The sequence below is a fragment of the Bos taurus genome, chromosome 26 (genome assembly GCF_002263795.3).
Source record: "Bos taurus isolate L1 Dominette 01449 registration number 42190680 breed Hereford chromosome 26, ARS-UCD2.0, whole genome shotgun sequence".
NCBI classification, from domain to species: Eukaryota; Metazoa; Chordata; class Mammalia; order Artiodactyla; family Bovidae; genus Bos; species Bos taurus.
Genome location: NC_037353.1, coordinates 44,660,689 through 44,675,670, shown reverse-complemented (window position 1 = coordinate 44,675,670; position 14,982 = coordinate 44,660,689). Strand labels below are relative to the sequence as shown.

The following is a 14,982-nucleotide window of genomic DNA, read 5'->3' as shown; positions in this document are numbered from 1 at the left end:
AGGCGAGACAGCAAAGATGCTCCTGTAATTTTCTCCTTCTGGGTTCTTTGAATCAGCAGGGAGGTGCCGGGGAGTATTGAGACTGACTGCCAGCTCTCCTTAAAAGGGAGACAACACGCGATCTCAGGGGACAGACTCCAAACGCCATCAAAGACCTTGAGGTTGATACAGTGTGATTAAGTTGGGTCACAAGAGGCTGACAGGGAGTTTGAGGGCAGCCTCAAGGTCCCCAGGCTGCTGGAAAAGCAGGAATGTCAGCTGTGGGTCAGCTCAGACAGGTGGCTCGCTGGTTTTGCCAATCTGCTAGGACTCACCAGCTCCAGAACTTTCTCTGAGTGAGCTGGGTGTTGGAAGGTGGCCAGCCCAGCGTACAACCACATGTGTTAGCCAGGGACGGTCTTGCCCTGTTCCAGCCTGCCTCCTGGTGTTTTGAGGCAGCCCAGTGGGGTCCGGGAGCCCTGGGGTTCCTTGCCCACTCATCCACATGGAGCAGCCCTGGGGGCTGGCTTTCTCCTGTCCTCTCTGGAGCTGTTTTGTGAGATGTGACCTGGGGAGCCCTGGGCAGCTGGCAGCAGCTGGGCAAGAGAAACCAGTCAGTTGTGCCTGTTCCCAGGAAAGATCTTACGTAGCAAGCATCTTTGCCAGCTCCAGCGGAGAAGGTCAGGGTTCAGGAGCCATGTACCCTGGCAGCCAAAGGAAGCTGATCCCAATTCAGAGCGTGAAGCGTGTCAACAGGCTAGGCTCCTTGTGGCTCCTTGTAAACAAACCCTGGTCCACCACAAAAAGGAATTGCCCTGCTTATTGGTCAGCATGCGCCAAAGGAACAGCCAAAACAGGACAAAGCTACTTGTTATTTTTGTAATTAAGTTTGTCATTGTGATATAATCAATCACATGTAAGTTGTTAAGACCCTTTACCTGGTTTTCCCCCAGTTGGTAACATCTTGTAAAACATAGTGATGATAAGGTGACCAGGAAACTGATACTGATACAATCCACAGATACTGTTCAGATTTCCCCAGTGTTACATGTATTCGTTTGGGTGTATTCACTTCTCCTGTAGTTGTATCATGTTCCACCATGAAGATACACAACAGTGTCCCAGCCCACAAGGGTGTCCCCTGTTCCCCGTTTCCAGCCACACCCACTTTAGGTGGCGCAGACAGTTCATGGCCAGCATACAAGCTTGTCAGCAGGGCTGGCCGACTTCCAAAACCCTGCTTACTCAGAGAAAGTTCTGGAGCTAGAGTGTCCTGCCTCCTCCCCAGGCCCTAAAGCCTGACAGCCTCTCATCTGTTCTCCATCTCTGTAATTTTGTCCCTTAAGAATGCTATAGAAATGGAATCAGATGATATGTGATGCGTAGCCTTTTGGGGCAGAGTGTTTTCCCTCAGCACAGTTCCCTTTGAAATTCATTCAGGTTCTTGTATTGCCGGCTGGTTCCTTTTTGTTGCTGAGGAATATTCCATCCCAAGATTTTTTAACCCAGTCTTAGACTGGAACCCTGGGTAAGAGGAGATGCATCGTGGAAACCTGAGAGTTGCAAAATGAGAGGAGTGAGACCTCTCTGGCCTCTGCTTAGCTTGCCCGCATCTTGCAGCAGATGTCCATGGGGGTGGTGTTTGAAGAAGCTTGTGTGCTCTGATAGCTTGGCTGGTTTGGGAAGCCCGTGGAAGGGCCTGCCTTCACCCTGTGAGTTCTGTTCACGTGTGCTGTTGTGGTTTTGAACTGTGCACCCGGACTGAAACAAAAGTTGGGATAAAAGGTGACTGGATTTTGATATTTTATTATTAGCACCGCTGCTATGAAAATAACAGACGGAAGTTCTGGTCTTGTGCACAAGAGAAGTTAAAAACTGCGTGAGCATGATTTCTTTAGAGGAAACCCTGAGCACCTCACTGGCGTTGGCATGCCTTCATGAGAGCTGTAAAGTGACATAGCCCCAGAATCTAATTTCACAGGGAAAGTTTTGAGGTGTTCTTCCCTCAGAAAGTGGATGTATTTGCACTGTGTTAAACATACATGCTTGTGTATTTGCACACGTGTCCTGTCAGTGAGGACAACATTTATGAAGATATTACCCCTATGCAAGGTCATCTGTATTTTCAAAATTAATGAGTGCAACGGAGTGATTCGGTATGTGAAGAAGTTCGTTGACGATCCCCAGTGTTACTTAGCCTGATACATATGAATCAGGAGGTTTGTATCATCAGGCTGTTTGTAGGGGGAGGTTCCCTTTCCCGATAAGATGCTCTCTGAGGTCTCATCTGGCTCTGGGATTTATTCTTTCTTTTTTTTTGGCTGCACTGCACGCCATGTGGGAATGTGGGATCTTAGTTCTCCGACTAGGGATCGAAGCCGCGTCCTCTGCAGCCATGCATGGAAAGTGCAGAGTCGTAACCGCTGGAACACCAGGGAAGTCCCTGGGATTCATTCTGAAGACTAGAATTTGTTGCCTGTAGAGGAGACTTAACTTTGGCCCCGTGAATTTCCTTTCCATTCAACCTTGGGGGTCTTCACTCGTGTTTGTATTTGCGGGGTTGCACTGCATCCTGCTCCCTGCGACATGCCTAGCGCTGTAAATGGATTTTAAAAAGTGAAGTCTTCTCTTTGGTTGCAGGTACAGCAGCCATTTGATGGCAGTGAAGCGCTTCATGTCACACCGAAATCTCCCCTGAATCTATAGGTTTGGGTTTGAATACATTTGTTTTGAAATAAAACAGAATTTCCTTTAGGCCTTTCTTCTTCGCAGGACTCTGGATTCTTGAATCACCCTAGTCCTGTTAGAAAAGCATTTGTTACACAGTAGAAGTGTTCACAGATACATGTTAGAGCTGAGTGCTTTATCTGTGGCATCATGCATCACCCCACTGTGACCCCTCATTCTAGGTAAGAGCGGTCATGTCCTGGGTTTATTGGTGAAGAAGCGAAACAAGGATCAGGCAGCTTTTCTGGGGCCACTCACAGCCCTTCAGTGCTCCTTGCTAGTGGGCTGGTCTCCAAGTTCTCCAAGATAAAAATTATGATGTCCCTGCTCACCTTCCCTGGTGGCAGCCATCAGGTTTCCCTGGTGGCCCAGATGGTAAAGAATCGCTTGCAGTGCAAGAGACGTGGGTTCAACCCCTGGGTCGGGAAGATCCCCTGGAGGAGGAAATGGCAACCCACTCCAGTTTTCTGGGAAATCCCATGGACAGAGGAGCCTGGCGGGTACAGTCCATGAGGCTGCAAAGAGTTGGACACGATGGAGGGATTAACGCCCTTCACTACTCACCTGGAGCTGACCAATTAAACCAGTGAGAAACCTGGTAACGTGGTCAGTGCCCTTACAATACACGATAGAGTTGGAGGTGGGGAAACAGTTGGTGAGAGCTGGGGTCTGAGGGCTTGCTAACCAGCTGAATTCATTTTTACCCAACTTCCTCCCAGCTCGATACTCTGCCTATAGTCCCATGATCAGTAGCAGTTGGTATCTAAATCTAGTCACTATTTTTGTGAGTAATTTTTCCAGGGCTTGTGAACTCAGCCGTTTGACTCTCAAGTCATATATATGTGTGTGTGTGTATGTTTGCTTTTTATGCTTCTCTCTGCTCATTCTTCTGCAGTCTAGTCTGTAGCCAAGAACTTGGCTGGAGCCTGCCAAGTCCACCTTGTGGCAGTGCCATCCTGTCCTGCAGGCCCTGGGGAGAGTGGGTTCTGAGCTCCCGTGGGAGTCAAGGGATCCCCACTGCATTGGCCCCTTCCCCTGCCCCTCGGCTTCTCCCAGGTCGATTGGCCACTGGAATTCAGATTGATATGTTGGCATCCAGACGAGGGACACCTTTTTGTTTTAAGAGTTTTTAATGTTTTTTTAAAAACCCCCACTTTTAAAAAGTCTTTATTGAATTTGTTACAGTATTGCTGCTATATTTTATGTTTTGGTTTTTTGGCCCTGAGGCATGTGGGATCCAACCCACATCCTCTACATTGGAAGGTGAAGTTTTAACCACGGGGCCTCCAAGGAAGTCCATCACCCTGTTTTTAGATTAACTTCATGAGCTTGGAGGGGATACCTTACTACTTCCTTTTGGACTCACCTGCACGATGCAGCTTTACTTAAGGGCTTAGATCCTAAGTAGAGCCAGGAAGCATCGGCAGCAGCTCCGTTGCTGTATTCCCAGCCTCAGCTCCCTCTCCTGATGTAGAAGCCCACACAGACTCACTGTGCGTTTTCCAGATTGTAAGAAACCTGCCCTTTACAGAAAATAGAGAAATCGAGGAAAATATGAAGACTGTTTTTATGATCCAAAAGACTTCTATTTTAAAAATTGCCTTAGCATGGAAAAATAATTTCTCTTAACACTTTGGGTGTATTTTCTGTCTCGTGCACTAAGAAGTTGGAGAAGGAAATGGCAACCCACTCCACTGTTCTTGCCTGGAGAGTCCCAGGGAGGGAGGAGCCTGGTGGGCTGCCGTCTATGGGGTCGCGCAGAGTCGGACATGACTGAAGCGACTTAGCAGCACTAAGAAGTGAAATTCACTATTCAAAGAATATTTTTTTTAATTTATAAGATTTGGAGTCTGTTTGTTTTTCCATTTGACCTACAAGTGTTTTTCCTAAGTTATGAAGTGTTTTTGAATTTTTAAAACTGAATATTATTATCTGTTGAGATTACAGGTATGGTAACATACGTAGGTATACCATGATAATTGTTTGTCGTGTCTATAGTGTCGCAGAAATGGTTATCCAACTCTTTTCTGTTTTAGGGATCATCTTAGGTGGTTTGTATTTTTGGCGTGGTATGTGGAATCTTGGTTCTCAGACCAGAGATCAGACCCATGCCGTTTGCATTGAAGTGCAGAGTCTTAACCACTGGCTGCCAGGGAAACCCCTGAGATGATTTATTTTTATTTTTATCATGGCTCCTCTAGTTACTGCTTAGGGGTAGAATGAGCTGGGGGATGAACTCTAACTTTTCAGAAATGGTACTCTTTCATACTCCCACTGAAGTGGTGGGAGTTGGGGGGCTGTTTGTCTCACCAACTCTTCAAACATTCTGTTCTGCCATCCGTGGATTTTACGTTAAAAATCCTCAGCTCAGTGGGTTTTTTGTCTCTTTGTTGAGCATCAGGAGACTTGCTTGCTGTCTGACCCTATGCGCCTGCTCAGTGGGGTACCTGATGGAAAGGAACTCAGCATACCTCTTCTGCGCCCTGCAATCTAACAGGGAGAAAGCCGAGGCCGGGGCGTTCTTTCAAGATGCCCCACTGGTTAGTGGTTGCTACTTGGCTGTGTTCTCTTCATGGGCTAGCCCATCTCTCTCCCAGTCCTGGCAGGTTCTGGCACCTCTCCTAGAGGTGGAAGTGCCTGGGCCTGTAGCTCTCTGGTTCACTTACTGTCTGGATCCACAAAAGGCCACCTACAGTATCTCTGATTTGTCTTATGGACTTATACCCCTGTCGCCTGATGCACTGAGCCAGGCTGATTGTAAGGGGGTCCTTCCCCAGAAAGGACTCTCCACCCCTGGGCATTTCAGAGTTAACAAGGCGGCTTCACGGCTTGTCTGACATTGGGACAGACGCTCGGGGTCACAGCCAGGCTTCTGGGAGCTGGGGGTCAGACTGCTCAGACCAGCACTTCCACGGCCAGCTGGGCAGTTGAGGGTGTGGGAACGCTGCTTGAATTCACAGGATGACATCGTTGTGTGTGGGTTGCTGCTCACGGCTCCACTTCTCTCTCTTTCTTTCAAAACTTGGCTCACATCCGGCCTGAGCACCCGTCGATTTGCTTTCCACGTTCATTTTTCCAGCTGTATCCAACCCCACCTCCACCCCCAATCTGGCATCCTGATGCCCTTGTTTATTTCTCCATCTCTGGAGCCACTGAGAGCAGAGGCTTTCTCCAGACGATTGAAGCCCAGCTAATGCTATGAGGCTAGACTCCTCCCGGTCACCTAGCCCGGCTCAAATCTGCTGGCTCTGTAGGGTGGGTGCGAAAGCAAAAAGCTTAAAGGCAGCTGAGGAATGGACACATTAATTGACTACATCTGAGACAACACTGAGAAAATACCCTATTTTGTTTTCCTTAAGAAAGCGGCTGGGTTCCAAGACTTCCCTTACACTTTTCCACTGGCTGTCCTTATATTTGAAGACAGAGTTCTGAAATCTTGGCTGTTGGGCCTCTTCGTGTTCTTAAAGCTTAAACCCAGCTGAAGATATTTTAATATTACAAAATTTCCATAAGCGTTCCCTCTGCAAAGACTGGATGTGAAGTTCGTGCCTGGAGGGCACATTTCTTCTTGAAGCTGGAACTCTTGGATGCTGGGGTAATCATGAAGTGTTGATTTGACCTTAGGTGTCTTGATAGTAGCGTAATTGTATCGGGACATGGAAAATTAACTTTCAGGGTCTCCACCCCTCCTCAATAAAGGGTAATTGTTTCCAAGCTAATTAATACGGTTTATTCATTATTAGGCAATGGTATATGGAATTGAATCCTGGGAAGGAATGACACGGCTGTAGAAGGGGAAGGCATCTCAGGTCATACCGTTTTAACTCTGTCTTGCCCAGCTTTTCCGTCTTTGTAGGACTTTGTCCTTCCCTGGTGACAATCAGTCCAGAATTCCACACAGTTTTATGCCTGCTGGACCAGGTCTTTCTGGGGGCGAGAGGGCTGTTAACAGCCCCTGTGAGAGGCTGGGCCCCACCCCAGGCGACTTGGGTCAGCCTGAGGTCCTGGTTGGGGTCAGATCACACTTGTGTGGCCCCCGAGTTCTGAGCCCAGGGGCAGAGGTTGGGGGGAGCGTCTACATCCCAGCAGCTCCTGACCCCTCCCACTCAACCCACCTCACCCCCAGCTGCTCAGAGATGCCCTTCTGTGCTCCCAGCAGCCCCCCATGTATGCAGCTCTGGTCCCCTGGCCCAGTCAAAGTCCGAAACCATCTGTTTCTGTCATGGATGATCGTGGGTCCCTGGATGTCGGGGAGAGCTGCTGAGGGTGGTCAGGTGTGAATCAGGAGCTGGAGGGGTTGGGGGCGGGGCCCAGGCTGTTCAGGGGTCCCGTGAGCTGTGCTCCAGGAGCCTGTGGCCTCAGATTGGCACCTCTGTGTGAGTGTCCTTCTGTCTGGGTGTGCCTCTCTGGCCAGAGGACTTCTTTTTGCTGATAGAGGTGGGTCAGTTCTGCAAGGCAGGCATTTGGTTTCTCTTGGGGACTTTGGGGTTCCATGTCTGCTTGAGGCTTTTCCCCACCCACCACCCTTGAACTTGAGATAGTTCTGAGGCCCTGCTGTGGATACACAGGGAAAGCCCCTGGCACCCACTTCCCGGGCCCTCACGTCCTTACTGTGACCCCATCCCTGAGGGTCACCCCCCTTTTGCACAGATTGACACGGTGCTGTGTGGCTGGTGTGTGCAGTGGGAACGGTGAACAGGTTGAGACAGGCGTGGCCTGGGGTGACCTCCAGATTACCATGGCTCCCCAAGACCAGCTTTTGTCTAAAGCTGGGGCTCAGGTTCCGTGTCTGTGGGTCCCTCTTGCAGCAACCCATGGGCAAGTGGTTCCTTCTGCCTGGGGTGCAGGTGGGCAGCTGGATGCCCCGGGTGGGGCCCTGCAGCTGTGGGCAGCTGACCAGCATTTCCGAGAGTGACTGTGCATCACTTCAGTCATACTTATTTAGAAAACTTTTTCTTTTGTTTTGGTATAGCCAGTTAACGATGCCGTGATAGTTTGAGGTGGACAGCAAAGGGACTCAGCCGTATCTACACATGTATCCATTGTCCCCTAAATTCTCCTCCCATCCTGGCTGCCGCGTAACATTGAGCAGAGTTCCCTGTGCTGTACAGGAGGTTTTTGTTGGTTATCCATTTTAAACGCAGCCATGTGTACCTACCTGTCCATCCCGAGCTTCCCTACGACCCCTTCCCCTCATCCCCTCCTGACAACCCTAGACGCATCCTCTGAAGCCTGAGTCTGCTTCTGTTTTGTAGATAAGTTCATGGGTGTCATTTCTTTTTAGATTCTGCATCTAAGGGATGTCATACGCTATTTCTCCGTCTCTGTCTGACTTCACTCAGTATGTTCAGTTGTAAATTTGATAACAGGCGCCCTCTTGAGAGGGCCCGCCAGCAGCATCTGAGCTGAGAACAGTGACGAGCGCGAAGCCTGGGATTCTGGACCATTCTCCACCTGGTCCCGTGTTCCTTTCCTGAGCCTTGCCTCAGGACTCTCACCATGGGGAGGGCGGGTCCACCTTGCCGGCAGGGAGTATGCGGGTCCCTTCGTGACCTGGCAAGAGGTACTGGACTCTTCGGCCAAACGGGAACCATTTATCTCATGATGCGAGCAGAGACTGGTTTGGTCCTTAGCTGAGGCTGGAGACGACACACTCACGTCAGAGTCAGTGCCAGTATCTGATGACCCCTGGCATTTATGGAGCATTTGCTGGACCCTGCCCCGTGCCGAGCCCCCCAGGCATGATCTCTTCGAAAGGACCTGATCAGCCTTGAAGCAGATGGTGTCACCTCCATCTCAGATGCGACAGAGTCCCAGGGCATTGGTGACCTTGACCCGAGGAGCCTGGGATTCTCAGTGGTGTCCTGTTAACTCCACGCTCTCCCCTCCATTCCTCCCCACTCGCCCCTCTACTGCAGTAAATTCGTGATTGCCTGAGGGAAGAGTCTGTGGACTACTTTCTGGTTCTCCGTTGAAGTACTAAATTTTTAAAATTCATTTTTGGCAGCACTGGGTCTTTGTGGCCACTCACAGCCTTTCTCTAGTTGGCAGCGAGCAGGGGCCACTCTCTGGCCGCGGTATGGGGGCTTCTCATCGCACCCACTGGTTGCAGTGCTGGGGCCCTACTTGCTCCGTGGCATGTGGACCAGGGATCAAACCTCTGTCCCCCTTAATGGATAAGGCGGATTCTTAACCACTGGACCAGCAGGAAAGTCCAGAGGTACTAAATGTGAAGGGGGCCCTCTGGATCCGAGATAAGCACAGCATGAAGGAGGGCAGGTTCCAGTTAAGACCCATGTTCTCTCTGCACCGGGTTTTCTTGCTTCTGTGCACAGTTAGCCCTTGAGGACCTCCTCTTCTGCTCACAGATGTCCAGGCCAGGCCTCGCTTTTGCTCACTGACCACCTTGTTCCTCCCAGCCAGAGGGAGAGGAACAGAGGCGCTTTCCTTGGAAGCCTGCCCCCGCCGCCCATGGCTGGACAGAGGACGGGCATTTCAAAGCCTCCGTGACCCAAATGTGAGTCCAGCAGAGCAGAGAATCCAGGCGGGGTTCAGGCAGGCTCCGGGTGGTAGCAGAGCTGACTCATCACAGCTTTAGAGGCGTTAGAAATAGTTCATCCATAGTAAGTGCCGGTAAGTGGGCACTTTGTGGTACCTGCCGCAGGTAGGGTTGGGGGGAGTCCCAGGGAGCCCACGCTGGGCTACCCGCATGCCCCTCTTGTAGAGTTTGGATGGAGCAGGACCTTCATGCAGGGCACGGAGCGGAGCACAGTGGCCACCGCTTGAGAGAGCAAAGTTCAAGTGGGAACGGGGCTGGTCCTTCCGGAATGAGTCTCTCAGGCCCCCTTGCAGACCTTTTTAGAGTGCATCTCTTTCAGTTTTAACTGTGGACCTAAAAGGTAATTTTCATACGCTCAACTCAGGATAGGAAGAAACTAAAAGTCCAGCTGGTGGGGACCCTGCCAGGCAATGCGTCTCAATTTGTGAGTTTCCTGCATGAAAAGCCTAGCCTTGGTTCAGACCCCCGCAGGCCCTGGGTGCTGCCCCTGCGCGCGCGCATGTGTGCGTGCATGAGCTCACACCTTTATCATCAACTGCGGCAGAACACATTTGCCAAGTGGGTGCTGCCCCTTCTCGTGTGTGTGTGTGTGTTGCCCCTCCCCTCCTGTGTGTGTGCACGCACTCACACCTTCATCATTATCAACTGTGGCGGAACACATTTGCCAAGTGATGTTTAATAGATTCACCCAGGTTATTGTACAAAAATAGATGCCCTTTCCCTTGGCCAGATGAAGCCAAGTCAGCTTGGAGTTTCCTGGCATTTACTGGCTGAGGCCAAGTTTTGTACTTGGTGGGACAGCCCGCTTAGGTTCCTGGGGTTGCTGGTTTAGGAGCGGTGGTGATTTTAATCAGCCCAGTCATTTCTGTGTCTTGCTGTATACTCCTGGAAGTTCTTAGAGGAATCCTGCCAAGAAAATTTCCCCTGGCGAATCCACGGGGCACGGCTCCCCGTTGTACTGTCATCAAGTATCTACGGAAACAAAGTGTTTTTGAATTTTTAGCCTTTCTGTGGCTCCAGCCTTTTTAAGTACTTCTTTTCCACCTTCAAGTAACAATGGGCACTCGCTTTAAAGATTCTGACAGTCTTCCAAGCTTTTTAACGTTCTTAATCCGCTAAAGGAGCTGTCACTGTTCACTTGGGCAGACTGCAGGCTCTTCCAAATTTTTGGCTTGAAATTCCATGGAAGGTCACCTCCTCTGTGAGGCCTTCTGCACAGGTGGGGTTGTCTGTTCCCTGTTTAATTAATTTTACTGTGAAGTATCTCAAGGAGAGAGTCTGTACCCACCACTAAGATCAGGTCGATTTAACAAGTCACCTTTGTCATCGGGCCTTCGTTGAATGTTACTGACATGCGTGTGTGTACACACACACTTGTATGTTGCTGTTTAGTGGCTCAGTCATGTCCGACTCTTTTGCAGCTCCATGAACTGTAGCCTGTCAGGCCCCTTGGTCCATGGGATTTCCCAGGCAAGAATACAGGAGTGGGTTTCCATTTCCTTCTCCAAGAAGTCTTCCTGACCTAGGGATTGGGAGGTCCACATCTGCATCGGCAGGCAGATTCTTTACCACTGAGCCACCTGGGAAGCCTTTTAAACATAAATAAATAAATATATATATATATATATATTTAATATGACTGACTCGATGGATGTGAGTCTCAGTGAACTCCGGGAGTTGGTGATGGACAGGGAGGCCTGGCGTGCTGCGATTTATGGGGTCGCAAAGAGTCGGACACGACTGAGCATCTGATCTGATGTATATATATATAATATATATATATATATATATATTTTTTTTTTTTTTAGTTAAATGTTTGATTTCCCGCTGTGTTCCATGTTTGATTTCCCGCTGTGTTCCATGTTTGATTTCCCGCTGTGTTCCATGTTTGATTTCCCACGGTGTTCCAGACCTGGAGGAATTTGGAGATGAATGATGTGTAATCAAGGCATTAAAATATTTTAGAGACTTGATGATGTGCAGAGTATGTCGCAGCCTGGCAGTCTGACGTGAAGGTGTTACAGAAGATGTCCAGGCGATGGGATTTGAAGGGAGGATGAGACTTCTTAGGCAGGTTCTCGCTGCCTCCACAGGATGTTCCCTTGGCTGTGATAGATACTTAGTCAAGGAAACTGTCATTAGAGGCTTGCAACCATTGAGAGCCCATGACTGTCCGTCCCTTCCCAGCACATCAGAGATTGGATGTCTCTGCTCTCCCCACCCACTCCCTTGAATTGGAAAGTTTGGGGTGTAAGGCAGTGTGGGGCACGGTGGGAGTGAATTACTTCTTGCCTTTGGGTATATGCTAACCCTGACCATAGAGACCACCATGTTCCCGTTCTTGACTCAGTACCAGTGGACAAGCAGAAGCTGGCTGGTGTCAGGGTTTGGACCCTTCCTTACATTAGAAAGAGCACAGGAATATGGCGTTCTTTCTTTCTTTCTTTTTCTTTTAATTAAGAAATTATCTATTTATTTGGCTGTGTTGGGCCTCAGTTGCAGCATGTAGAATTGTTAGTTGCAGCACGTGGGAGCGAGTTCCCTGATCAGGGGTTGAACCCGGGCCACTTGTATTGGGAACGTGGCGTCTGAGCCGTTTGACCACCAGGGAAGTCTCGGGAGTATGGTTTCTTTTGAATGGTTTGAAAAGTAGAGTGCAGCTGGGAAACAGGTTACAGGAATTTCATACATTTTTTAAAAACATCAATCAACTGTTTGAATGCTGCTTGATTGTAAGGTGAGCCTGGAAATGGTCAGGGTCGGCTGCAAGAGTTCTTTCTCGGGGGACTTGAGAAGGACTGCCCGAAAACACGAACACGCCTGGTGCCTGGCACCTCTGATGGTGCCGTTGTTTCTGTCCTTCCTGGGAACGGACGGCACAGGGAAGACACCCGGGTGTTTGCCTTTTCTGTCAGCCCTGGGAGCTGTGACTTCTGCGTCCACCCCCTCTCACTGCTCTGAGCGCGCAGGAAGTGGTTCAGATAATGTGGAAGGTCCCATATATTTCCTCTTGCACGTATAGTAAAATAAATGTGAGTGCTGTTTAATGCATCACCTCGTTTCATATTGCATTTGCCAAGAAAGTACAGTTTTATTGAACATTAGGATTGAATTCTTAACTGAGTAATCAATTTCAGTAGTAAGTTAAAATGCCTTCTATTAATGACAACTGCAACCGTTAATCAGTTACAGTGGATTAACAGTTGTCAGCACTTACGCTAATAGCACTTATAAACCATGGGATTCTGGTTTGCACTTTATAATTCCATATTTCTCAAACTGCTGGTAAGATGGTTTGCTTGAAGGTATTGATTGTTTTGTCCCTTTGCTTGCTACTTGGAGATGTAAAGAAGTTAAATGACATTTTCACGGCGATGACACAGTATCACCTTCTGGTTTTGCACACTTGGCTTCGTGTCAAAATAGATGGAAAGAGATCATTTGTTCTGGTGCTCTACTGTTTAATTTGATCTGGTGTGTGACTAAAGCAAGACAAATAGTATTTTTAATGAAACCATTTAATAACCTCTGGTAGCTTAGAATCGAAGGCATTGGAAAAATGCAATTAAAGGCTGGCTAGATGTAAACAACAAAGAAAGAAATCACTGCCTCTGCTCCACTGACCCATTTCATTTTTGCTTTCAGGGTTTCATCGCCTTAAATGGTTTTGAACCAATGAAGCTGGATTCTCTTAAAAAAGACGGACAGTCCATCGTGTGAACTATAGAGTTTGTGGACAAATTTATGTTGGTGAGTTATTATAAAATGGCTCCAGGTAAAAGTTCAGGTTTTTCAAAAAAATCTCCTTTGGAATGTGTTTTCAATTTGTTGATGACTATGGATCTCCGACAGCCTCTGGATATTTCATTGGGACGTTTAATAGAGGAATCATATTGATTGTCTTTCAATTAATTGCATCTGGTATTTTCATTTATCAAAAGCAAAATACATGTAATTAACTCTGAAGCAATACAGTTCAGTGTAAAGTGATGTTGCTACTGCCACTGCTGCTATAGAGATAAGTCAACGGAAATTACACTAGGAAACTCGAGTCAGGATGGAGCCGTGTTAGGGCTTCTCGACATATTAATTACAAAGAATAAAAATGAATTAGGGAAATAGTCCCATGCCATGCCGAGTGGCTCGAGCAAAATGGTAGATGGACGTCTTTAGGAAGAAAGCAGCTTGCTGATGCTGGTGCATCTTTAATGAGCTAAGAGTCTGAGAGTTACAGACCTCCAGGATGTCCTTTTTAAATTTTTTGCCACAACCTCACAGGCCTGCAGGAGAAAGTGTTAGTCACTCAGTTGTGTTCGACTCTGAGCCCCCATGGACTTAGCCCGCCAGGCTCTTCTGTCCACGGAATTCTCCAGGCAAGAATACTGGAGTAGGTATCCATTCCCTTCTGCAGGGCATCTTCCAGACCCAGGGATTGAACCCATGTCTCCTACGTTGCAAGCGGATGCTTTACCGTTACCTAGCCAGGGATTAAACCTGTGCCCCCTGCAGTGGAAGTGTGGAGTCTAAACCGTTGGACCACCAGGGAAGTCTCCTCTAGGATGTCCTGAACATAGAATGATTCTTTTGTGGTGGAATGGATTAGGGACGTGGGTGTGTTATGAGGAGAGCCTTCAGTTGTCGGCCTTTATGTGGAGTGTGGTTGAGAAAATATTGATGGATAGACTTAAGTCCCCTTCCCACCACCAGAGCAAGGACTTGGAGTGGGTGGGGTGAGGGGGCTTCTGAGTTAATTTCAACGTGCCTTTAGACATTTCCCACAAAACCTTTACAGAGTCGCAAAGTGCAAACTTCTCAGAAATGATTGATTTTCATCCTGCTAGGGAAAAAAAAAATTGCTCCTTAAGCTGACAGTGTCATTTTAAAGCCAGCAAAAAAAAAAGGTGAGAAAACTTCTTGGTGTTCTTTCTGTCTAGGCCCTGGGTTTACCCCCTGCAGTATTGAGTAGGACAGACGATCTCTTAGCTGTGGATCAGGGGCTCACAAAGAATTTGTGCGGCAGCGTCCGTGCCCGGGACTCCAAAGCAGGTCCCCGCACGTGGCTCTGGAGTAAATGTTAGTAATAACACAGAAATACATGCTGCCTTTAAAACGTTAGCCTTAGGCAGCCTGGCTTTGGTGGGTGGTCCTCCCTGGGCGTGAGACACTGACCCTCAGTCTCAAGCCAGCCAAGGGGTGTGGCCCAGGAGGGGTCTCCCTGTACAGTCTCCCCCCATTTCCCGTGGAGAAGAGTCACTGTGGGCCCTGGGGCTGCTCCCCCGGACCTGGGCCTGCAGAACCTGCTCCCCAGCAGGTCCCTCTTAAAGGCCTTTATTTGTGAAATGAGTAGTTCTACTGCAGTGGTCCCGTGAGCCCCTGCCTTGTATTGGGTTGGCCAGAAAGTTTGTTTGGATTTTTTCCCATAACATCTTATGGAAAAATCCAAACGCAGTTTTTGACCAACCCAACAGACGTCCAGAAACCTTTGCTAAGAGTCGTCTGAGAAGGCTGCCCGGCTGAAGGTCACAGCAGAGTGTCCAGGTCACAGAGGGTGGCTTAGCAGAGGGGGCTCTGTGATCTTTGAACAAGCACAGAGGGTGGCTTAGCAGAGGGGGCTCTGTGATCTTTGAACAAGTCCGAGTCTCTGTTTTCGAGAGATGAGAAGCTAGAAATAATCGGTGAACCTCCTTTGGGACAGTGGGACATGGGTGTGTCTGTTT

The 14,982-nt window shown here is 48.7% G+C and overlaps 1 protein-coding gene across 10 annotated transcripts in view; it reads left to right on the top strand.

The window, feature by feature from the left end:
• The window catches only part of CTBP2 (C-terminal binding protein 2), a 169,274-nt gene that overhangs the window by 39,296 nt on the left and 114,996 nt on the right, over positions 1–14,982 (top strand). For all 10 annotated transcript variants that reach the window (XM_059881722.1, XM_059881717.1, XM_024985464.2 and 7 more), the window contains one exon: positions 12,911–13,015. The gene's annotated coding sequence lies outside the window, so the exon portion shown is untranslated. The remainder of the gene's footprint in view (positions 1–12,910; positions 13,016–14,982) is intronic.